The sequence below is a fragment of the Mytilus trossulus genome, chromosome 2 (assembly GCF_036588685.1).
Source record: "Mytilus trossulus isolate FHL-02 chromosome 2, PNRI_Mtr1.1.1.hap1, whole genome shotgun sequence".
NCBI classification, from domain to species: Eukaryota; Metazoa; Mollusca; class Bivalvia; order Mytilida; family Mytilidae; genus Mytilus; species Mytilus trossulus.
In genome coordinates this window covers 2,228,259-2,254,159 of record NC_086374.1, presented here as the reverse complement: position 1 = coordinate 2,254,159, position 25,901 = coordinate 2,228,259, and the positions used below count along the sequence as shown (strand labels likewise).

Here is a 25,901-nt window from a genome sequence, read left to right as displayed (position 1 = left end):
TCTAAAGACAATTCAACATTACAGCTTCAAAACTTCATGTCAATAGAATAAAGTGAGATCAATATATCTCTCCACAGACGAAATTTTAACTTCTAAAATGTATACTTACAATTTTTTACTTGTGCGTCAGCTTCGTAAATGTAGAACCTCTTCTGTTTACCTCTGTAGAAATTAAATGATATCCATTAAAATCGAACAATTGTATATATTCTTGTCATGAAAGTTACAGGACAACAAAAAGATGCTTGATTGATTGATCAAAAAGCTGGAGACAAATTGCGACCTGATTTCCCCTTCAGCAGACTGATCCATATGGAAAAACAAATCAATTAGATCACAATATAACACAGTTAATGGGTTGTCTTATTTCACATTAGGGAGAGCAGGAAATGAGATCTAAAATCATTTGTACCTGAAAATATCTATTGTCAAATTTAAATTTGTTCTGAAAAAACTTAAAATGAGCTGGCATCAGAAGTGAAATGAGGTGTAAATAAGCTATTACATGGAAGTTAATTTTCTCTTGTTTCCATTGATTTTGTGATGAAATGAATCATTCAATTAATGATACTTAATTTACCAAATTAATGAGGCAAATTAAAACAGAGAAATAACTTAAAGTTTAAACATTTGAATGTTGTATTATTTTGTACATGGATGAGTTTTAATTAGGTTCCATGAGTACAGAATATTTAGTTACATCGTAAATTTTAATATTTTAGTGAAAATTTCATGCTCAACAGCTTAAAATAAAACTCCCTTCTTCTGCTACCAAGATGGAAATTAATTGCAGTCGGGAGATATTCAAAGATCATACATAATATCTAACACGATATAAAAATAAAACAGTACAGAATTTTTAGAAATAAATCCCAACTTGCATTTTTCTTTAAAAAAATATTTACATAGAATCAACACAGGAATTGATCAGATAATAAAATGACCGATGATAAGTATCACTGCCAGATTCAAAATTTATGGATAAATGTCTGATTTATTTACAAATTAGTCACTCAGGTGTCAATTCAGATGGTTGCTGTCTGTCTGTAGTTTTTTTGGTTAATTGTTTTAGGCATTATTCTGCCTTTTGGTTTTCATTCTTGTGATATTTTTTCATTTCATCATGTCTTTTTTTGTGTTGCAGCTTACTTGTATATGCAGTGTAGCTTTTGCTCCTAGTTGAAGGCTTTACAAAATACTATATCTGTGACATTCTCGACCTTTGAGCTCTGGTCACAAGTCTGATGGGTAGTTCCCTCGTTGACAATCATACCATTGATTTGAAGATTAAAGCCCCTCCTGGACCTCCACTTCAAATGGAATTGTTTTAAAGCGTTTTGTATACCCCTGTATAACATTGTAGACTTTTGGTCAACATTTTTGGCTGTTTGTGTTTAGTTAGGTTGCCATTTCACAGACAAATATCTTGCATCTCCTTTTCATTTATATTGAATATTGTTCAACTTAATACATTTTTTTTTACATTCCTTTAAACAAGCAATTTTCTATTTTAAACATGCTGAAGCAATAAACTTTGACAGTTTAAAATATGGAAATGCATTCAGGTATCAAATCTATAAACAAATGCATTAAACTTGTACTTTTAAAACATTAGTTTTGCCTGCAGAATTTTTTCATCACTGCTAAATTAGTATTTAGTCATTTTGTTTAATTGCTTTGGTGTTTAGTAATTGATCCTTTTCGAGTGAGTTTTAGTTTCTTTTAATAATGTGTCTGTACTGAAAGAATTCTTTAGAACAGAGGAAGTAGGAAAACAAAAAGATTCCAAAATGTCAAGGTCATTTACCTGGCAAAAAGATATTCAAAGCTGAAGGCAGTAATGAAGTATAACAAAAGTTACAATTAGAATCTAAAAGCATTTTAGGCTATTGTTTTATTTTCACTATATTTCTATTTCCCTAAAATTATAGATGGGCACTAAAATCTCAAGCCTAGGTTGACTTACTACATTTGCTACATTTTTTGGTTTATTTATACCCTTTTGAGACTTTAAATTGCTAAAACTTCATGCTACACAGAAAAGGGCATCTTGTTGTTATTGTGTCAAATAAACAGAATAATATCCTCCTGAAATAACTAAATATACACCAATACTCTGGATTTACTCTCGTGTCTAGGTTACACTTGAGAAGCACTTTTTCTGAAGCCTTGTAAAGTATCAATATTAATCTTCCAGCCACTTGTATGGTATCATTATAGAAAACCTTTAACAATGTATTGAACTGTCCACTTAACTTCAGATAAAACGGTCAATAATAAAACTGATGTAAGATAACAAGACACCATCAATACCATCTCTATAATGATTTACCACAGAGGTCACTTCCACAGATTTATTATCTCCCTTGAGTAGAACAATGACAAATAATTTCTCTACTTACCCAACATTAAAGCTTTTATAAGCTAAACACATTAAAACACATTAACCAACAATGTTTGTAACTGTCCTTGAATTTCCCTTCTTATTATTTTTTTTAAACCTGATGAAATGTGGTTTATTTCTAATCATATTTTTTTTTGCATCTATTAAAGAAGGGACTTTTTTCACTTCAGATTTCTTTGTTTTTTTCTAACTTTGCAGAACCTGGGCAACTCAATGCTCTTTAAATAAATAATAAATTATGTAACCAGCTTTGTATGTAAATAAATCATTCTTGAATCATAGGATTTTATTTTTTTTAATTCTAAATTTGATATCACTTATTTCAAATATAAAATCATTTATGTACTAATCTTTATTTGATTATTTTTTAACCAGATGCTCCGCAGGACGTAGCTTTATACGACCGCAGAGGTTAAACCCTGAACGGTTGGGGCAAGTATGGACACAACATTCAAGCTGGATTCAGCTCTAAATTTGGATTGTGATTAAATAGTTGACACAGCATAGGTTTCTGACACAGAATGAATGTGTTCTAATGAACTTAAAAATTTTGTTTTCTCTTAGAGCAATTCACTATGCTGTTGAATATTAATCCTCTCAAAAAAATGTTTGAAGAAATTTTCTTTTTATTTATGAAATTTCAAATGAGAAAAATTGAACCCAATTTTTTAATCACATCCCCCTTTCCCTTATTCCAAAACTAATCTCAATTAAAATATTCTAATGGAGTTTGCAACAATAACTACTCATTTAAATGCATCATAAAATATTAAGATGTAAAAAAACTGCTTGTTATCACTGAATGGTAAAGATTATTTAAATTTATCAGTTGGTAGTAAAAAGTGAATATACATTGTATATTGTATATAACAAAGATTTAAGTTGATTCTGGACAAAGAAAGATAACTTCAATTAAAAAAAATTCTTGCAATAAGATATTTCTTGCTTACTATTCTGGACAAAGAAAGATAACTCTAATTAAAAAAAAAATTTGCTATTTCACAATATTGTGAAATAAGATATTTCTTGCCATTGCACAATACTGTGCAATTGAAAAGACTTGCTATTGCACAATACTTAATATAATAATTTTAGATCCTGATTTGGACCAACTTGAAAACTGGGCCCATAATCAAAAATCTAAGTACATGTTTAGATTCAGCATATCAAAGAGGCCCAAGAATTTAATTTTTGTTAAAATCAAACTTAGTTTCATTTTGGACCCTTTGGACCTTCATGTAGGCCAATTTGAAAACGGGACCAAAAATGAAGAATCTACATACACAGTTAGATTTGGCATATTAAAGAACCCCATTTATTCAATTTTTGATGAAATCAAATAAAGTTTAATTTTGGACCCAGATTTGGACCAACTTGAAAACTGGGCCAATAATCAAGAATCTAAGTACATTTTTAGATTCAACATATCAAAGAACCCAACCAATTCATTTTTTGTCAAAATCAAACTAAGTTTAATTTTGGACCCTTTGGACCTTAATGTAGACCAATTTGAAAACATGACCAAAAGTTAAGAATCTACATACACAGTTAGATTCGGCATATCAAAGAACCCCAATTATTCAATTTTGATGAAATCAAACAAAGTTTAATTTTGGACCCTTTGGGCCCCTTTTCCTAAACTGTTGGGACCAAAACTCCCAAAATCAATACCAACCTTCCTTTTCTGGTCATAAACCTTGTGTTTAAATTTCATAGATTTCTATTTACTTCTACTAACATTATGGTGCTAAAACCAAGAAAAATGCTTATTTGGGTCCCTTTTTGGCCCCTAATTCCTAAACTGTTGGGACCTTAACTCCCAAAATCAATACCAATCTTCCTTTTGTGGTCATAAACATTGTGTTTAAGTTTCATTGATTTCTATTTACTTAAACTAAAGTTATTGTGCGAAAACCAAGAATAATGCTTATTTGGGACCTTTTTTGGCCCCTAATTCCTAAACTGTTGAAACCAAAACTCCCAAAATCAATCCCAACCTTTCTTTTGTGGTCATAAACCTTGTGTCAAAATTTCATAGATTTCTATTAACTTAAACTAAAGTTATAGTGTGAAAACCAAGAAAATGGTTATTTGGGCCCTTTTTGGCCCCTAATTCCTAAAGTGTTGGGACCAAAACTCCCAAAATCAATACCAACCTTCCTTTTATGGTCATAAACCTTGTGTTAAAATTTCATAGATTTCTATTCACTTTTACTAAAGTTAGAGTGCGAAAACTAAAAGTATTCGGACGACGACGACAACGACGACGCAGACGACGACGCCAACGTGATAGCAATATACGACGAAAATTTTTTCAAAATTTGTGGCCGTATAAAAACATAAAAAATGCTTAGTAGTCAGACATCAGAATGTTTATTTTTATTGATTATTTTTAATATTCCTTTTCTTGTCACTTTGCACAATAGGGTTTCTAAAGTATCAATAATATGTAAATTATAGATTTAAAAATTTACAGTTCAATCAGAAAATAATATCTCTATCACAATGATTGACTTTGAACTAGTAGTACTGCCCGGTCTTGGTACTTATATATCAATGGTGCTGATGAGAAATTTTCATAATAAATTCAAAACTATCAATTAGGACTATAACATCTATATCTTTAGCTATAATTAACTTGGCCCAGTAATTACAGTGGAAAATTTATGAAAATTGTTAAAAAATGACTATAAAGGGCAATAACTCCTTAAGGGGTCAACTGACAATTTTGGTCATGTTGACTTATTTGTGGATCTTTCTTTGCCGAACATTATTGCTGCTTACAGTTTATCTCTATCTATAATAATATTCTAGATAATAACCAAAAACTTCAAAATTTCCTTAAAATTACTAACTCTGGGGCAGCAACCCAACAACAGGTTGTCTGTTTTGTCTTAAAATTTTAAAGCAGATAGATCTTCACCTGATATACAATTCAACCCTGTCAGATTTGTCCTAAATGCTTTGGTTTCAGAAATATAAGCAAAAATCTACATTTCACCCCTATGTACTAAAATTATCCATGGCGGCCATCTTGGTTGGTTGGAAGGGTCACACCACTCATTTTTAAAACTAGATACCCAAATGATGATTGTGGCCAAGTTTGGTTAAATTTGGCCCAGCAGTTTCAGGAGCTAAAAACTTGATTTTACCCCAATGTTTTATTTTTAGTCATGGTGGCCATGTTTTTCAGCAAAACAGGAATTAAACCCAAAGTTTATTCTAAATACCCTAAGGATCATTCAGCTTAAGTTTGGTAGAAATTGGTTCAATAGTTTCAAAGGAGAAGATGATTGAAATAGTTCACACTGGACGGACGAGGCTGAGAGACAACAGATGACAAACTTTGTTCTAGATACATTAGGGCCCATTCAGCTCAAGTTTGGTAGGAATCAGTTCAGTAGTTATAGAGGTGAAGATGTTTGAAAAAGTTCACACTGGATGAACAACAACAGATGAAGACAGACGCCAAGTGAGGAGGTAAAAATGGGAATAAATTTAAAATAAGAAAACAACATATGCATGTTTTTTAACTTTAAAACTCAATATAATTTACAAACAGATGTATCACATCATTTTTAAAAGTCCATTCTTGCAGAATTTGCTACATGCAAGAATGGACTTTAAAATGAAATGAATGTCAGGCAGAAAGTGCAGTTTATCAATCAATTATATTGGAACAGTGAAGACCATCAATAACCTAATGTATCCACACTTTGTCATCAGAATTAACATGTTGAAAAGGATTGGTGCAAAGTTACTCAACTTATATAGAAACTTACTGCACTTAACCATTTAAATATGAAGATTTTTCAGTCTTTGTAGTAAGACACCAAAGAAAGGCTGTTAAATGAAAAAAAAATCAAAAAAAATATCATCAGATTAAAGTTTTTTTATTTTTCTAATTAATTTAAAATTTAATAACAAAATTTCCTAAACTTTCACAAAGTATTCTCTTAGAATGGAAATGGTAAATCTGTCTGTCCAGTCACATAAAACTTAATTCTTTTCTAAAGTAACCTTGTTTGATGGAATTTTTTATTGTTCAACCATTTTTGTGTTCATTTAGGAAGTTTATTTTTATTATTGTTAGATTTCTTCACCTTGAGGTTTGACTTTGACATCTGACATCAGATACTTTTCTATTCTTTTGAAGATCTTTGTTTTGTTACACTGTTGACATTGATAGGTATAACATTGACTTTTATTCCCAATAAGAAAAGTATCATATATGTTCAAATGATCCAGCTTTAATGGGTCTATCTGATCATCTTACAAGATTTTATCTCACAATTATAAGGTGTTACTGAATGTTTCCATTAAAGGGGTAAACCTCCATGATAAATGATGCTCGGAAAAAACGCATCAAAAATGCATTTTCACTTTTCTCCTAATGATTACTAATCAATACACTAGTCAAAGAGAAAAATAATCGCATTAGCCTATAAATGTTGCTAATGAACTTATCAGAGGCTTTTAAAGGACCTGAAATGGCGTGAAGAATTGAAGAAACTCACGGAATTCAACTATCAATTATGGCACCTTAATTCCACTTGGACGTGCAGTACGGAGAAAAAGTTGCCTTGTGTCTTTAAGTCTCCATTATCTTTCGGTCCAGAAGACATATCTTAAAGCCCTGAAACAATAAAATCGTATTAATTATTTATGTTTTTATGTCTATAGAAATATCAAGTACTGTCAACAGTTCCTCAATGTCAATTTCTGTGGGATTTTTTTTGGGAAAAACATGTTTTATTATAACCTATATTTTTACCTTTATAAATCATATAATAACATGTTTAATAGTTTTAGAGGTGTTTGTGGTTGAATTTTACAAACACAGTTGAAAAACACAATAGTTTTTTCTTTTCTTTTTTTCTATTTATTAATCCATAGGTAGAAAATATATGATAGTTCATTATATAGATTTTCTAAAGTGTGCAGTCCTACTACTTGGGAAGTCTATTCAAGGTTTTATATGCAGAAACTTGAAAATTTATCGTCATTTTTAACTATGGTTAATTAAAGAAAAGAAAAAAACTATTTTGTGTTTTTCTTTTGGTCAGTTTGTCTTTTGATGTTCTCAACTACACATGAATGTTATATAGAATTATATTTTAGTTTTAAAAAAATACCAGTTTCTGGACAAAACAATAATGCTTGTGACAAAAATCCTTATTCTATAGTTTGCCCTGACATTACACCACATACTAGGCAAGGGAAGGATTGAACACTAGATTTAAGCTACAACCTTAACTCATTAAATACTTTAAATGTTAAATCACATACTAGGCAAGGGAAGGATTGAACACTAGATTTAAGCTACAACCTTAACTCATTAAATACTTTAAAAGTTAAATCAACATCTTTGTATTACACAGCTTGTGACAAGTATCAACATCAAGTTGGATTAAAACGTTCTAATTTCAAAATCTCATAATGAGGCCATTTTTTTTTGCCATCTTCAAAAAGTTGTTTTTTATTGCATCAAAGTTTAAACAAACTATGCATGACGATCAAAATAGATGTATTGTTCTTTAAATAAAATGATTCATAAAGGTCACTAATGAATAAATGTCTTTATTGAAACTAACATTAAAAATTGATGGAACGATCTCAAAATATTTTTTTTCATCTTTTTTTAATTGTATCTTACAGAAAATTTAAACAATATATGCATGGCAATCTATATAAAAATATTGGTACTTAGGATAAAATTATTCCCAAAGGTCATCAATTTAATATTGTTGTTAGATCTTTGAATAAATGCCTTAGTTAGTTTTAACATAAACTAGAACATATACAGCTATCTATTTTTTGTACACTTATGGTTCAGTTGGAACTTATATTTTGGCATTGCCATGTTTTCTCAGACAGTTTATGACTTCTTTACACTAAATCCATTTGAGGTTGCTGATTTATTGTTTAGTCTTTTGAGAACATGGTTTATTCATTACTTGATATTGGGCTTTGAACCAGCTTATACTTACTTGTAGTTGTCGTGTTGGCAATTAAACCAAATCTCCTTTATTTTTATCAAGACTTATTACTGGTACATTACATTATAATTTTATTACATTTTTTGTATTGGTATCTAACACACTTATGCCTTGAAAACATAAAATCTATTAATAGCAAAAAATAACATACAGTTTGAGGTTGCATGACAAGGAAAGTATACTATCAGTATAATCACCATGACTCACTACTGAAACCAGGGACAAAAATATTGAAAACTTGAAAAATTTATGTATTTAATATTTATGAATAAAATTCAAAGCACAATAGGGACTACAGCATTTAGCCCGTAGCCAGGAATTTCCAAGGGGGGGGACTCACAAACTCGACTTTAACAGTCACAATTCGAACAGAACATTGACTTTAACAGTGTTTATTTGTTTTCAAGGGGGGTTCATTAGAACCCCCTGGCTACGTCGGGTATGGCATTTGAATGGTAAATAAGATGGCTGAATACAGGCTCAATTAAAAAAGTAGTCTTCAATTCAATATTGGCAGGGAATCATTTATCATGAAACAAAATTCCTCTAATGCTTTTTCTAACATGACTATTAATTTTCTAATTGTAAAATCATTTAATAACTAATGAGGATAATTTTCCAAGTTTCTGTAAATAGAATCTTGTATAGACTTCCCAAGTGGTAGGACTGCACGCTTTGGTAAATTTGTATAATGAACCATCATATCATTTCTACCTACGGATAACATCGGCTCAGAAAACCTATCATTTAACATCATTAGAAAATCTTATTTTGGCGTAAGTTAGAATTATACAAGTTGAATCTATAATCAATTTCATTAAGATGTGTTTCTAAAGGCGTCAATACAGCCAATTATCTTCTTAGTGGCTTGACAAAATTATTGAATTCTACACTTAAGACTTTTGAATTTGGTTTTACTCCAGGTATTTTTGAACAAACATCACTAATTACGACAAATGATCTCTCATGCACGGATGATGAACTGATACAAGTGAAACGATTTCCTGCCACTATCAATTTAGGGAGGATGTTTATAAAAAGTTGTCTTCCTTTTAAGCATGTCAAATCCATGATAAAGATCCATTTGGATGACGTTTTTCTTTAAATCTTATTGGGGTCACAAAGTTAGTTGTATAGGTACAGCACGATACATAGTTACTATAGAGTATTTGAACCAAACGATTACTGATTTCTATAAACGTAACAACAATCAGATGAAGAACAGATATATTAATGTAAATTCAGAAATGATTGCATACATTTATTGTTGCGTTTTTTTTGTAAATGACAAAAATGCTTGATTATTTATTGCGATTTAAGGAAAATCTTCAAACAAATATATGCATCAGATTCTTGTAATGTATTTTGACACTCACCCAGTTGCATTTTTTGCATTAATAAAAACCTCACAATTATTTCTGAATTTACAGTACTTTAGCTCCATCTTTTTGTTAAATGTATACAGTCTTCATGATAAACATTTGAATCAACAAGCTTAAAGCTCAATTTTACAAACATTTTAGTTGAATTCTGTTAGCTTGTAGTGGAAATTTTTACAAACTTGAGAGCAATTTAACAGGCCTGGGCTAGTGGTCTTGTGGTAAAGCATGAAGACTATATTTATATTCTTTTTTCTAATGCTCACTCAATACATTTGTCTAATTATCTTTCTATTGGCCTAAAATGTATAAGAAAAATCTGCTGGGATTATTTTAAAGTGAGGTGATGCAGTAAAAAAATGTTCACTCAATACTCTCTTCACTGGTAAGGTATTTATAAAGGCTATTATGAATTTTAATACAGGATTACTCTAAAACAAAATGCAAGATGTTACCTCTTATACAATAAAATGTCACAATTTCCATAATCTAATTGATTACTGATTAAATTAAAATATTAAAAAGGAATAACTGCACCAGCACTTAACTGCAAGTTCTATAACTTAACAGAGTCAGCTATTATGTTAAAAAACAGAGTTTATGAAGCTAAATATGCTTTTATAAATGTGAGCGATGTAAAAGTATCAAGTTTGTAATAACTAGATATCATTGAGACTGAAGCCATCTCTGTGGGCCCCGCTGTCAATAACGTGGGGTAATAGTGATAGTACTATTTCATAGTATAATAGTGATATGACTGCATGATGTGAACTAATTGTTGACTACTCTAAGGAGTCTCATGTGTGATTTCAATCTAAGATTTTAAGTTAAAACTGATAAATATTCTCATCTTACTTTCATAGTATAATAGTGATATGACTGCATGATGTGAACTAATTGTTGACTACTCTAAGGTGACTTCTGGATGTATGGATTGATGTTTGAACAATATGTTTAAAGGTGCTGCCCAATTGATATTTGTCACATATTTTTAGAATTATGCCTTCAATATATTATGACCCACCAAGTATAAAGTATGAAATATTAACGGTTCTCGAGAGGTAGAGTGGACACAATTTGTTAAGAACAACAAACGGATGGACAGACTGACAGACTGACCTTAGACCTAGGATGCATACATTATGACACATTCTCTGGTGTTGGTTTATATATATGTTAAGTTGAAAATGTTTGTCAGGTATAAAGTATGAAATAATAACAGCTGTCCTCTCAAAATATAGTGTGGATCAAATTTGTTAGCGATGGACAGACCAACAGACAGACAGACAGACCTTTGACCTAGGAAGTGGTACATACATCATGACACACCCTCTGGTGTTGGTTAAAATGGATGTCAAGTATAATATTTGAAATCATAATGGTTCTCAAGATATAGAGCGGACACAATCTTCACCACAGGACACAGGATTGTCAACTGAAACCAAAGTTTTTTTGACGTTGACCTTTGACCTAGGAAGTTGTACATACATTATGACACGCCCTCTGGTGGTGGTTAAAATGGATGTCAAGTATAAACTTTGAAATCATAACGGTTATCTAGATTTGGAGCGGACACAATCCCACAGGACACGGGGTTGTCAACTCTAAACCAAAGTTTTTGACCTTGACCTTTGACCTAGGAAGTTGAACATACATCATGACACGCCCTCTGGTGGTTGTTAAAATGGATGTCAAGTATAAACTTTGAAATCATAACCGTTATCTAGATTTGGAGCGGACACAATCCCACAGGACATGGGGTTGTCAACTCTAAACCAAAGTTTTTGACCTTGACCTTTGACCTAGGAAGTTGTACATACATCATGACACGCCCTCTGGTGGTTGTTGAAATGGATGTCAAGTATAAACTTTGAAATCATAACGGTTATCAAGATATGGAGCGGACACGATCTTCACCACAGGACAGGGGGTTGTCAACTAAAACCAAATTTTTTGACCTTGACCTTTGACCTAGAAAGTTGTACATACAACATGACACACCCTCTGGTGTTGGTTGATAATCATGTTAAGTATTAAGTATGAAATCATAATGGTTCTCTAGATATGGAGCGGACACGAAAGTGTTACAGACGGACGGACGGACAGACGGACAGACGGACGGACGGACAGACGGACGGACGGACAGACTGATCACTATAGGGCGACCCGCCTTAGTCGGCGGGGCCCTAATAAAAACTTTCAGTAGAGATTTTCCTTCACAAAAGTTTTGCAATAGCATGAATAAGATCTTGGTTTTTTTTACCAGTAATCATTAAGTTGCACTCATAAATGCATGTATTGATTTTTCAGTGTATAAATGTCAAGAGTTGAGAAAATATCATATTCAAAGAGTATGTTTCTATATAATGATTTAAGACTTGTAGGCAAACTAGTTTTATAAGTTACTGAACAAACATAAGCTTAAATCAAGCTGTTGATTTTCTCTTATGAATTGTTTCACATTTTGTTATCTCATAGTCTTTTATGAAATACAATAAGGTTTGGGTTCGGAAAATCTTAGAAGGCTGTGGTTGATAACACACAAAAAATTATGAGGACTTAAACTGATCACAAGTATATTTTTCATGACTTACAATCAATCGTTCAGATTCTTTGTGAAAGTAACTCCTGTATGTTAAGGATGTACCATCCAATAGCTTTTGAAATTTTGTCAGATGTTTGAAATCCTCTGGTTTAATCCATCTACAGCCCAGTATAAATTGTGCCCCCTAAGCCCTACTTTTCTTTTCATAATTTAATTTCATATATTTTAAAGCCATTTTTTGAAAATATTATATAATCCATGTTATGTTTTCATAGTTTTAGATATAAAAAGGCTCCTATTCTAGAAAGAATCATTTCCCGCCAAATTTGTAATGGTTTATATCTTAAAAAACAAGAATTTTTGTCTTCAATCAGATCAACTTTTGAATAAAAAACAGTCTTTAAAAGAGCTTAGAGTAGCAAACATCCTTAAGCCTGTATTTTAGTTTTTATTATCACCCTTGTTGTAACTAGTTTAGTCTTTCAAGATAGTTCCCTCATATGCCATCATCTCTTTATATATAATTACAGTGTCACGATTTTCTTGTAGCTTTTAATAAAGTATTGATACATTGAGAAAAACACAGAAATCAAGGAAACACTGTCACTGCAAAAATAAAACAAATTATCACCATAATGGGGACCCCCTGGATCTGCCCTGGATTTAGATTCAAGTTTCTTCTACCAAAAGGTGGTCTGGGTTCAGTCCCCTGGATCCATCAATGTTTCTAAAATATAAAGACATTATTTTACATTGTCATTTCAAGGCCTTTTATAGCTGACTATGCATTTGGGCTTTGTTCATTTTTGAAGGCCGTATAGTTGTTAATTTCTGTGTCATTTTGGTCTCTTGTGGAGAGTAGTCTCATTGGCAATCATACCCAATCTTCTTTTTTATATTATCTGATTTTCATAAATAGAAAGTTGCTATACAAGGTAATAGACCTATATATAATATAAACGATAACCCTTTGTCCATATGCTCTAATGTCTGTAACCTTTACAGTTTAATAATATACGTTCAATATTTAATAACTTATAAAGTATTGGAATATTTATGTCTTTGGTAAAACTTATCTCAGTAGTATCATGCAATAAGAACCCTCAGAACTTTATAAAATATCAATAGATCAGTCTGACATTATAGCAATAACTGGGTATTGAAATTACAAAACTATTTCAATTTTATCTTCAGTAAAGTATTTCAAATCTTCATAAATATGCTATCCAATCTCTTTGTTGACAGACTATATTTTTCACTTCTCATTTCATCAAAAACAATTTAACGTGACATATCTTTGCACTATCATAAATAAACCGTTGATGGAAAATCGTAGAAATGGATCTACTTTGCCAAACAAAACAAACTAATAGCGAATAAAATTGATCCTAACTTGGGGACAATTTATCATTTGGCTTCCAAATTATCACCATTTTAATCAAATTGAAAAGTATTTTATGTCTATAGAAACAATGGGTTCACTCAAAGACATCTTGATAAAACTTTGATAAATTCTGGAATTAGGTAAATTGATAGTGTTCCATTAATTTAAACATGAAAGGAAAGTTTCATTCAATTTCTATTATTCTTTCATAAATAATATCATAATTCGGAAATGGTTTAGTTATCTTCAAAATCAATTGTAATTGATTGATTCCTTTTAAAATTGATTAGATATTTAAACTCTTTTTCATCTGAGTAAAACCAAGTCATATTCACTAAATTTTTGTTAAAAAGAATATTGGACCACACATGCTTCATGTCAATAATATTTCTGCCAAAAGCTATTTCTTTTCAATTTCCACAATTTCAAATTTGATTATTTAATGGTTTCATAGGAATTTGTATAATATCTCAGAGAAAATCTGTGAATGAAATATTTGAATTTGTGAATGAAAAGTTAAAGGGGCATAATATAGCTATTTAAAAGATTTAGGCAAAACATTTTATGTATGATTTTTGTTTTGTTTCAAATATTGATAATCTGATTGTGGAATATTGAAATGATAATTAAGTATTACGACCAGCTTGGTTTAATTGCTGATGTATTATTATTATTATTCTTGCAAGACAGTAATTTGACCTTGGTTCTTTTGCAAGCAACCTTCCAATTGACCCTAGAGTTGGACATGTTCAGTATGTTCAGTTATTGAATAGAAAAGAATGTCAAACTTGGAAAGTGATACAATGATGACACAGTGAAAAACTATTTTGTTGAAAGAGTCTGTGTGCAAATATATTTTTTTTATCTTTAACTGATGAAGTGGTAACTCTTATACATTCAGTCTAGCAGCCCATACAAATTATCTATTCTATATTTTGCATCTGAATCTTTCAAAAAGTATCTGGTTCTCATACCTAATATTTACCATAATTACTGAAATATGAATTAGAAACATATTACAAAGGTTTACAGTGCAAATGTTATTTTTATGTTTATTTTCAATGAACATTAAATGTGAAACCTCCTTACATAGCAACAACATAAAAGCTTAAAGACATAAAATACAAGCCTAATATGCACTTTTGAGGAAAATCAATTTTAACAAAGCTATAACTATTTTAATGTTGAGGTTATTTCTCATCATAAAGAAATTTATAGAATGTTGCGTTACAGAACGTGCTACAACATTTAAATGATACAAAATGGGCAAAATCTGTTCAATACTAAATAAAAGAAAGAAAAATAAAGGCCCCAAAGGAGCCACAGTTGTTCACCTTAAAAATATATGCTAGCATCTTTAATCTTAAAAAGTTAATAATTCAAGAGATAGACTTAATCCCTATTTCTTGGAGCAGAGGGAGATTTTTAAGGTACCAGTCTTGTATTACAACTGCATGTCAAAACATGGAGGGAAACAAAATAGTGCATTTTTGTCTGAATTTTTTTCTGAACTCATTTTTTTCTGTTTGATTATAGGTTTATGCTGAATTGAAACATATATATAGACTTTAAAAAAAATCTTGCATCTTTTGGTAAAAGGAAAGTGGAAGGATATCATGTTTACTGGAAGTGGTGCGGCCTAGTAAAAATAGCAAACAGAAAGTATAAAAAAAAAGTTTTGACTTCAGGATTTTTATTCTTCGTGGCATGACCCCCTTTTTTTTTCTTGATTAAATCACAATTTCACATTAGTACATACATGATATGAACATGAAATTTATTTTCTATGTAGCATTTTTATTTTTTTTATTTTCAAAGATCAGCTGTTTTGCATGTAAGCCTACGGAGCAGTCAATTACAAGACTGTAACCTTAATGCTTTTAATTTTAGTTCAAGTTGATACTACACACTCTGTCTGAATCTCTATTTAATTAGAATCAGTGTTCCTTATAAATAATTCAAAGATTGACTAAGAGATATTTTCTCTACACCTGTTAATTAAAGGTTTCAGGTATTTCAACATAATGAGATAATAAATATATAGTCAGATGAATAAATGCTGCTTTTCATACTTTTCCTTCAAGTTTTCACTTAACTTTCCTTTTACAATCTAAGTAACCTTTGACTCATTTTTAAAGTTGTATCAAAATACAGTTTAAAAATCTTGAAATATGATATGATATACCTTGATTTGTCTAATTAAAGATATAAGATACTAACCTACTTACTTGTGATATTACATGTTCTATAAAGTTTACCATCATGTCTCCAACATTATAATCTAAAAATAAATATAAAATCATATGTAATACAATATAATCTAAGAAGAAACTAATACAACTTAAATATAATCTGGAAATAAACATAAAATAATATGTAATACTATATAATCTAATTTTTCTCTTATTTCTTAAGAAACTATAACAACTTAATTTTTTTGACATATTTAGCTAAATAAAAAAGACGCCTGAGTACTGATGTAATTGTAATACAATAGATTGCGTATATACTTTCTAACATTTTCTTTCTGCCTGTATTAAGAATGATCATATGTTACGGAAATCAATTATCATCTCCAATTCAACAATACTCGAAGATTTTTCTCTACAATAAGATTATTTTTATCAGACAATATAATTCCCAAAGGATTCCTTCATAATTTTATTCTCCTAAAAGTATTACAACAGCATTGTTTCACGGTAAAAAAACACAACTCTACGGAGGAGATTTAATTCTGGTGATTGGGTTCAATAACAATATTGTTTGCACCGGACCAACGTTGATTTAATTGAGAATGATTCAATAGGTTTTCGTTATTGATGCTTCGATAGTTCCAATCACAATAATGCTTGAAAGAGAGCTAACTAACGTCAAGTTTTTACAATACATGCCAGTCACATTTTCTCTAAGCGTCAGCAATATTGGACACACAGATATATGCATCCAATTTAATACAATGAAACAGACACTATTGTTAAATTTCAAGAAAAGTTCCTACATTGTTTCTACATTCATTATCCACCAAAGTTTGTTTTTTTAATTCTTCTCCTTAGAAACATATGACATCTTCAAATATCATGAAATAAAAAACTTTAAATAATTAAAAACAATCAATGAAAGGAAATTCTCTGGTTTTCAATAGGTTTTTTTTTAAAGACAATCTTTAAATTTTCTGTTGTAATAAATCAATTAGTTTTTTATTACAATCTGGTAAATTCCTTCTTGTAATAAGTTGACCAGTTGTAGAACTTTGGAGTGTGATTATTGTATTCAGACCCACAAATCAACCAATCAAAATACTGGATTTGATGTTTAGATCACATGTTATTTTCTCCAAGTACTGAGTTAAGTTTAATGACTGAGGACTGGTGAATACTAAACAATGAACAAACTTTATTTATAACAAGGTTATTTAAGTGTTAAATGTTACAATCTGGGAATAAAGGGTGTACAGTTGTCTCATTCAGGCACTCGTACCACATCTTCTTACATTAATATATTATTTTTCTATTGCTTTCCCACTGATCTCAGTAAATGATTAAAACTATGGGTTTTTCTAATTTTTTGTGTACTTTCTTTATTCTTTAATGAAATTTAATACATGAATATATATAAAACAGAATTGAGCTACTGAACATTGTAAGTGAAAATCTTATTCCCTCAATAAATTGATAAGTGATATCATCTACTCCTTTAATTTGATTATAAGCAATACAAAAGCTACTAACTTCTATTATTATACTTCAATTTAGAATATCTTATACATGTAGTCAGTCCCTAAGGCAATAACAAATATTGAATGTATCAGAATTTGTTTAAAAACCGTATAAAACCTCTTTTATCTATAATCAATTTTCTTTACAGATTTTATGAGAAAAGCAAAGATTCATTTTGTATATGATCAATATAGTCAGCGATCCAAGAAGATACTTAAAATAAACACAGAACCAAGGTTCTAGAACAATTAAATGAAAGATAGCATAACAGTTATCAGTTATTTTTACATGACTTGTTCTGACATGTAAAAGGAACAGGGTGGAAAATTAGCATATCACTGAAATCTACTTCTATATTACATAACATCCAGAAATCATATAAAATTGGTCCTACATATCATATCATTCATTATAAAGTTTATTATGCGTCTATAAGACATCCCTCTCATGCTGCCAGAAATATAATGCCTCCTTCTATTGCAGGAGGGGGCGTCAGTCGCCAAGTAGTCTAAATTGTTCTACTACTGTTATCACTAGCCAGTAAACACTGAGGTTGTGAGTTCAAACCCTGCTTATGCGGGTGCACTGGACTCCAATCTTAATTTTTTAGGATTGTCAGTTTTCCCAACGAAAGTCTGTTGTTTTCTCTGGGCACTCTGGCTTCTATCTATTGCAAGCAAAGAACAAAGAGGGAATGAAAATGAAAAAAAACATCAAGTCTGTAACATATATACATAAGACTCTTCTATATATGACTTTCACTCATAAAAATATATATTTAAATATATTCTAAGTCATAACCATTTATCTTGATCTCAACCACTACGACAAACAGCTACACCAAATAAAACACTTTAAGAGAACAGTCATGAATACATAAAACACTTTAGAAGAACAGCTATACATAAAACACTTTAGGAGAACAGCCATACATAAAACACTTTAGGAGAACAGCCATACATAAAACACTTTAGGAGAACAGCCAAACATAAAACACTTTAGGAGAACAGTCATACATAAAACACTTTAGGAGAACAGCCAAACATAAAACACTTTAGGAGAACAGTTATACATAAAACACTTTAGGAGAACAGCCAAGAACAGCCATACATAAAACACTTTAGGAGAACAGCCATACATAAAACACTTTAGGAGAACAGCCATACATAAAACACTTTAGGAGAACAGCCATACATAAAACACTTTAGGAGAACAGCCATACATAAAACACTTTAGGAGAACAGCCATACATAAAACACTTTAGGAGAACAGCCATACATAAAACACTTTAGGAGAACAGCCAAACATAAAACACTTTAGGAGAACAGCCATACATAAAACACTTTAGGTGAACAGCCATACATAAAACACTTTAGGAGAACAGCTATACATAAACCACTTTAGGAGAACAGACATACATAAACCACTTTAGGAGAACAGCTATACATAAAACACTTTAGGAGAACAGCCATACATAAAACACTTTAGGAGAACAGCCATACATAAAACACTTTAGGAGAACAGCTATACATAAACCACTTTAGGAGAACAGCCATACATAAAACACTTTAGGAGAACAGCCATACATAAAACACTTTAGGAGAACAGCCATACATAAAACACTTTAGGAGAACAGCCATACATAAAACACTTTAGGAGAACAGCTATACATAAAACACTTTAGGAGCATACATAAAACACTTTAGGAGAACAGCCATACATAAAACACTTTAGGAGAACAGCTATACATAAAACACTTTAGGAGAACAGCCATACATAAAACACTTTAGGAGAACAGCCATACATAAAACACTTTAAGAGAACAGCCATACATAAAACACTTTAGGAGAACAGCCATACATAAAACACTTTAGGAGAACAGCTATACATAAAACACTTTAGGAGAACAGCCATACATAAAACACTTTAGGAGAACAGCCATACATAAAACACTTTAGGAGAACAGCTATACATAAAACACTTTAGGAGAACAGCCATACATAAAACACTTTAGGAGAACTGCCATACATAAAACACTTTAGGAGAACAGCCATACATAAAACACTTTAGGAGAACAGCCATACATTAACCACTTTAGGAGAACAGCCATACATAAAACACTTTAGGAGAACAGCCATACATAAAACAATTTAGGAGAACAGCCATACATAAAACACTTTAGGAGAACAGCCATACATAAAACACTTTAGGAGAACAGCCATACATAAAACACTTTAGGAGAACAGCCATACATAAAACACTTTAGGAGAACAGCTATACATAAAACACTTTAGAACAGCTCTACATAAATCACTTGAGGAGAACAGCTCTACATAAAAAACTTTAGAACAGCTATTCATAAAACACTCAGAGGAAACATTTATACATAAACCTCTTTGGATAAACAGCTATTCACAATACATTTGTACTAAGAAGGAACAGTTATACACAAAACACTATGAGGGAACAGATATACATATTGTAGATTAGGTATAACACATTTGTCATGAATATTTGATTTCAAAGTTTTAACACAATTATACATCCTAGCCCACCAGTAATTTTTTTTAAGTCTTTAAAATTCTTTGTTCACCAATACCTATGTATCTTGGCCATTTTTTATGACTACATGTATTTATTGTTTTTAACATTAGAGAGTACATCAGGGAAGTGATTTGCAATCAAGAAAACTGTAAATGGAATAATTCCTTCAGGAACTTATAATTTTATCAGCTTTATTCCTCAACACGTTTCTAAGATGCGATCATGAATTCTGAAACTACTCAATACATAAAATTTATGAATGTTCATTATCTCTTGGGATTTAAGGATCAAAGAAAAATCCTTTTTCCTCCTCCGACCAGCTAAGAATATCCTACAAATCTGGTAGGATTAATTACGGCAATGACAACCGATCAAGTTTGTTCTGACCTTCTCGGCTATCTATGGATGTATTGAGACATGTAAGAAATCTAATCAATCCATTCTCTCCACACATTATTACTCATTTGCCATCTACTAACATCCTAAACCAATTTGTTTTAACAACATCGTCTTCACTTTAATCTTACAAACTTACACTCTCATATTAAAAATCGGCAAAGCAAACAAGATCATTGGAACTCTTATTAGCAAACGTCATATTATATATGACAGCCGAGCACCAAGGTGTACATATTAGATTGCTTTCAAGTCGTCAGATTTTCTAACTTGCCTAAAGGAATCACTTGTTTTCACTTTGATAAAATGAGCCAATATTTGTACAATCTGACTAATTACAGAACTGAAAACAGTTTATTGCTAGCCTCAAGTTTTAATCACAGTATATATATTATGACAACAGCCTGAGTCAGCCAACATCGTAATGTGTGATTAAACAAAATTTCACACTGCTTTTGTATTAAAATTAAAATTTCCAATTTAACTAAAATTGTACAAGACTAAAAGAAATGACAAAGTTAGCTGGAAGTCCTCAATTATCTCAACGGATATTGATACATACTGTTATCAAATTTACTTTTTCTGTCAGTGAGAGACATTTTTATGAAAGGATAAAATACTCATTTCTCCACAAATAAGAGCAATAGAATTGAAAGGTATAAAAAATCTAATATACTATCAAGAAGTGTTCTAACAAAATAATCCATCTCTCTCCACAGACAAAGGAAATACAATTATATATTTGTATCTTAGTTAATTTGGTTAGGCTTATGATACAAATAACATCAAATTGATGAATTTACTATCCCACCAGCTGCAGAAACAAACTTAGTTATCCAATTAATGGAATTATAAAGAAAGTTTGACAAATGTCTCCAGAATGTCACTGAAACTAACTAGCTATTTCTATTTGAGTTCTTTCTCCACATGCCTTTCTCGTTGTCCTATCAACCCTATTGTTGAAAACTTTCTAACAAAAATAGATATCAATCATGTCTTTGTTCCTTAAACTATCAAAAATGGGATTAAAGTTACATTTTATATGAGTAAAAAATGTTGATCTGTTGCCATTATTGGATTAAATATTTAAGAAATCAAACCACCAATAGGAGGTGTTCCCTTAATTAACAGTTGTCTATTAAGTGTACTTACAGAAATCTCTCCCCTGAAATGTTATGTGCAATGTCTGACTCTCTATTTTATTCTTCAAAGTTTAACAAAATTGAGATTTGAAATTGGGAATGTCTCATTTATAAGACAACAACTGACCATAGAGCAGATTAAACAGCAGAAGGCCATCAATGGGTCTTCAATACAGCTACGAAATCCTACAACCGGAAGTCATGCTTCAGCTGACCCCTAAACAAAAATATGAACTAGTGCAGTGATAATGGACATCTTCAAGACTCACAAGACCATGTAATACATTTGGGGACAGCTGCAGGATGCGAATTTCTCGCTACATTAAAGACCTGTTGGTGACCTTCTGCTGTTGTTTTTTCTATGGTCGGGTTGTTGTCTCTTTGACACAATCCCCATTTTCAATTTTATTTGAAATAGAATGAAAGATAAAGAATACAAAACCTGAAATTAAATCAGTCAAAAATATATTTCCCAGATATCAACGTATATTTTTATTATTGGAAGGAAAAATCCATATTCATATCCTTATAAATTTACATATCCTAAATAAAACTACCTTGTAACCAGAAATAGATGGGACAACTGAAATATGATAATTAAGTCAAAGGAATTTGACGTATTTACATTATACTACATAAAAAAGTTACTGAACATATCAACAAAAATTATTGAGAAACAGGCCAAACCAAAATATCAATTTAAGAATGTGTCCATAGTACACGGATGCCCCACTCGCACTTACATTTTCTGTGTTCAGTGGACCGTGAAAATTGGTGTCAGATCTTTAATTTGGAATTAAAATTAGAAAAATCATGTCATAGGGAACATGTGTATTAAGTTTCAAGTTGATGTAACTTTAACTTCATCAAAAACTACCTTGACCAAAAACTTTAACCTGAAGCGGGACAAACAGACGGACGGACAAACGAACGAACAGACGGACGAAAGAAAGGACCTACTGACAAGAAAAAAGAATGCCCCTCTACTATCGTAGGTGGGGCATAATAATAAGGTTATGTTCCTGTGACCTGTTAAATGGAGATTATACTCTTTAAAAGTAATTCACATTTCAAATTTGCATACCCATCAATTAAGAAAAATAGAGATGTGGTTGCCAATGACACACATTTCAACTGGACACCAAAGGAGGAGGATATGGATAGTTAAAGGTCGCTGTATGGTCAACTTTAAATAGCCTGACATGACAAAATGTGAAACATTTTATGATTTTTTATAGAAGAGAAACAAATGTTGATTGAAGGTATAAACAATTGTAACTGAATTAAACCTACATGAATAACTCCCTCAAAAAACTTCTCAATTTCACTTTTACAATATTATATGAAATAGATACACAAAAACTAATTTTGCCAGTGATTTTATTTTTTATTAAATTGTAATATCAGTTCAAGGGGAATAACTCTAAACCTTAACTCTTATTCCTCACAGACTTACTGCACTCAGATATTTAAATATAATGTTAAAGAAGTTTGCTAGTTTTTACTGCTTCATTCTATTTGGATTCTTGTCTTATTGACATCCACAACATCACCTTTTATTCAGACATAAAATTCAAAAGATGTACTGAATGGAAAAATCTTTGCTTGACTTTTATAACAATCACCCAAATTAATCATAATGTTTATTGCACTCATGGTTGTGATCAAATCTATCTGTATGTAAAACTTCCACAAACCAGTGGATTCATAAATATACACTCTTGAGAAAATTTGTCTCATTGGCAATCATACCACATCTTCTTATCTATATAATTGCTTATATTTTATGTATTTCTATAATAATAGCTCTTGTGTTATCAAATCTTGATTTAAGTGCTCTCCGTGTACATTTTCTGTCTATTAATATATAATTACAAGCTGCTCTGATAACATTGAAACAGAGATCTTTTAGAATATTGGGTACATTTCCATGGTAAAGGTTAACAATGACATATGATCACTGTATCTGAAGATATATTATCATTAGACATACACATTAAGTAGTATATTTTATCAATTAAATTTATTGCTTGAGCCAAAGTTTTACAACAAAAAGATTAGTCAAGATGTTTTGTTTTTACTTTTTTGCCTATAGAGATACATGCGCATGTGTGAAACAAAATGGGTTTTTTTCTCTCCTACAAGAAATAATTATATAATTTACTAATGGAATATGAAGTGTTTTCCCGGACTTGTCCGATAAATAATATGAGTGACTAGTTGTGCTTATGCTGAAACTGACATTTTGACAGTGCAGGGAGTAAACAAGAATGTGTCCACAGTACACTGATGCCCCACTCGCACTATCATTTTTTTTTTTTTTTTTTTAACGTGGATAATATACTTTATTGCACTCTATTGCTGTTAACAATTTACTTAGTGTACAGCATTGCACTATCATTTTCTATGTTTACTGGACCGTGAAATTGGAATAAATTCTCTAATTTGGCATTAAAATTAGAATGATCTTATCAAAGGGAACATCTATACTAAGTTTCAAGTTGATTGGACTTCAACTTCATCAAAAACTACCTTGACCAAAAAATTTAACCTGAAGTGTAACAGACGGACGTCGGAACGAACGGAAGCACAGATCAGAAAACATAATGCCCCTCTACTATCGTAGGTGGGGCATAAAAAAATGTAGTATTTATGATCTTTTTGACCTGCCTAAAATATTTTTTGGAAGTCCAATTGAACATGCAATACTAAGATATTTGTACAGATGTATTTCAAACCATCAATGCATTAATACTAGAAAATTAGGTTTGTTGATGTGTTACATATTTGCTTTTCGGTCATTTTTGTACATAATTAGGCTTTTAGTTTTCCTATTGATTTGTTTTACATTTATCATTTTGGGGCCTTTTATAGCTGACTATGCAGTATGGACTTTGCATATATAAACACAACACATTTATTTTCAAACAAACGCATGCAGTAATATGGGCATGTGTACATTTGTACATTACTTTACTAAATATATTTATTAAGATGCATAATGCAAGTACTACCAATCTAGTTACTGATAAACTTAACTTCTTTATCTTAGAGGAGACATTACTTACATATTTTCTGGTAGCTATAACACTTGAATTAAGAAACTAATCTCTGAATAAATAACTTGGAAATTGAAGTCTCCAGTTGAATGACAATCCTGTCATGCCTGCATTAGAAGAAGAGAAAAACATTTTTAAATTACTTATTTTACAAATCAATGTTCTTATTTTTTTCTGGCCGTCTATACCCGAACTTGGCAAGGGCAAGCAACTATGTTCTTCTATTTAAAGGAGTATGTTCACACCGTGTATCATCGTACAACGGATATAGGTACTAACCAAGAGGACGTGAGCGATTTTGATCTTACATGGTAATGAAAAATCTTTGTTTTGTTCACATAATATCAATGTGTACTTCAATCTAAATATAATTGCTGATTTAAGAAATGATTTGGTTGTCGGTTGATGATTAGAGATGTCTAATTATTTTCCCAAAACAAGAGGAATTACTCAAAGCATGTACAAATACTTGTAAAAGAAGTTGGCCCTTGTCTCATCCGATATAATTCTATATTCATTAGAACTCTTTTTCTGATAGAAGGACACTGTGTGTGTGTAATAAGTATATCTGTTTCAATAATTGGCATTGAAATTTTACATACATATGTTATTTTTCGATAATTTATTCATAATCAAAGAGCAGAATGCTCTGAGGGATACGATTGCCATAGTTTTCATTGACACATGTATAGCAGTTCTGCCAAATTTTCATTAAGCAAATGCATGAAATTTGTCCAAAATTGAAAAGATCAAAGAGGAAAAAAATTCTTAAGGGTTCCGCGGAACCCAGTGTCTCGCCTACTTATGCTGTTAATTGCAGGCTCAACAAAAGAGGAATAAAATCAATAAAAATATTCCTCTTGATACTGTCTTATGATTCTAAGAAGCTTCTGTCCAAGTTTGGTAAAAATACAGTATGTTTTTAAAACTTTTTTTAAAAAGTCCATTTATGAGTAAAATACAGATACTAGCTTTTGATCATAAACAAGCTTCTGTCCAAGTTTGGAACAGGTCCAAAATAGTATAAGAAAGTTATTAAAATTTTTAAAATTTTAACCACAGAGTGAATGCGTTGTTTCCTGGCAGAAAATCTAAGTCCATTTAAAAGTAAAATGCACAAAAAATGGATTTATTTGTTAACAAAACTTACTTCTGGATACTATGTTATGATCATAAACAAGCTTCTGTCCAAGTTTGGTACAAACCCAGGATAGTTTAAGAAAGTTATTAAAATTTCAAAAACTTTAACCACAGAGTGAATGTAATGTTTCCTGGCAGAAAAACTAAGTCCATTTTTAAGTAAAATATGGAAAAAATGGAATTTTATTTTTCC

The 25,901-nt window shown here is 30.9% G+C and overlaps 1 protein-coding gene across 3 annotated transcripts in view; it reads right to left on the bottom strand.

Moving 5' to 3' along the window:
* LOC134706244 (zinc finger CCCH domain-containing protein 10-like) overlaps positions 1-25,901 on the bottom strand; it is a 121,683-nt gene that overhangs the window by 87,624 nt on the left and 8,158 nt on the right. The window contains exons 2-5 of one of the 3 annotated variants that reach the window (XM_063565011.1): positions 24,578-24,675; positions 15,932-15,992; positions 6,922-7,040; positions 110-162 (exon numbers count right to left, since the gene is read on the bottom strand). The gene's annotated coding sequence lies outside the window, so the exon portion shown is untranslated. Of the gene's footprint in view, positions 1-109; positions 330-6,921; positions 7,041-15,931; positions 15,993-24,577; positions 24,676-25,901 lie in introns of those variants that run through there. The other 2 variants (XM_063565008.1, XM_063565010.1) reach the window with 2 other exon arrangements.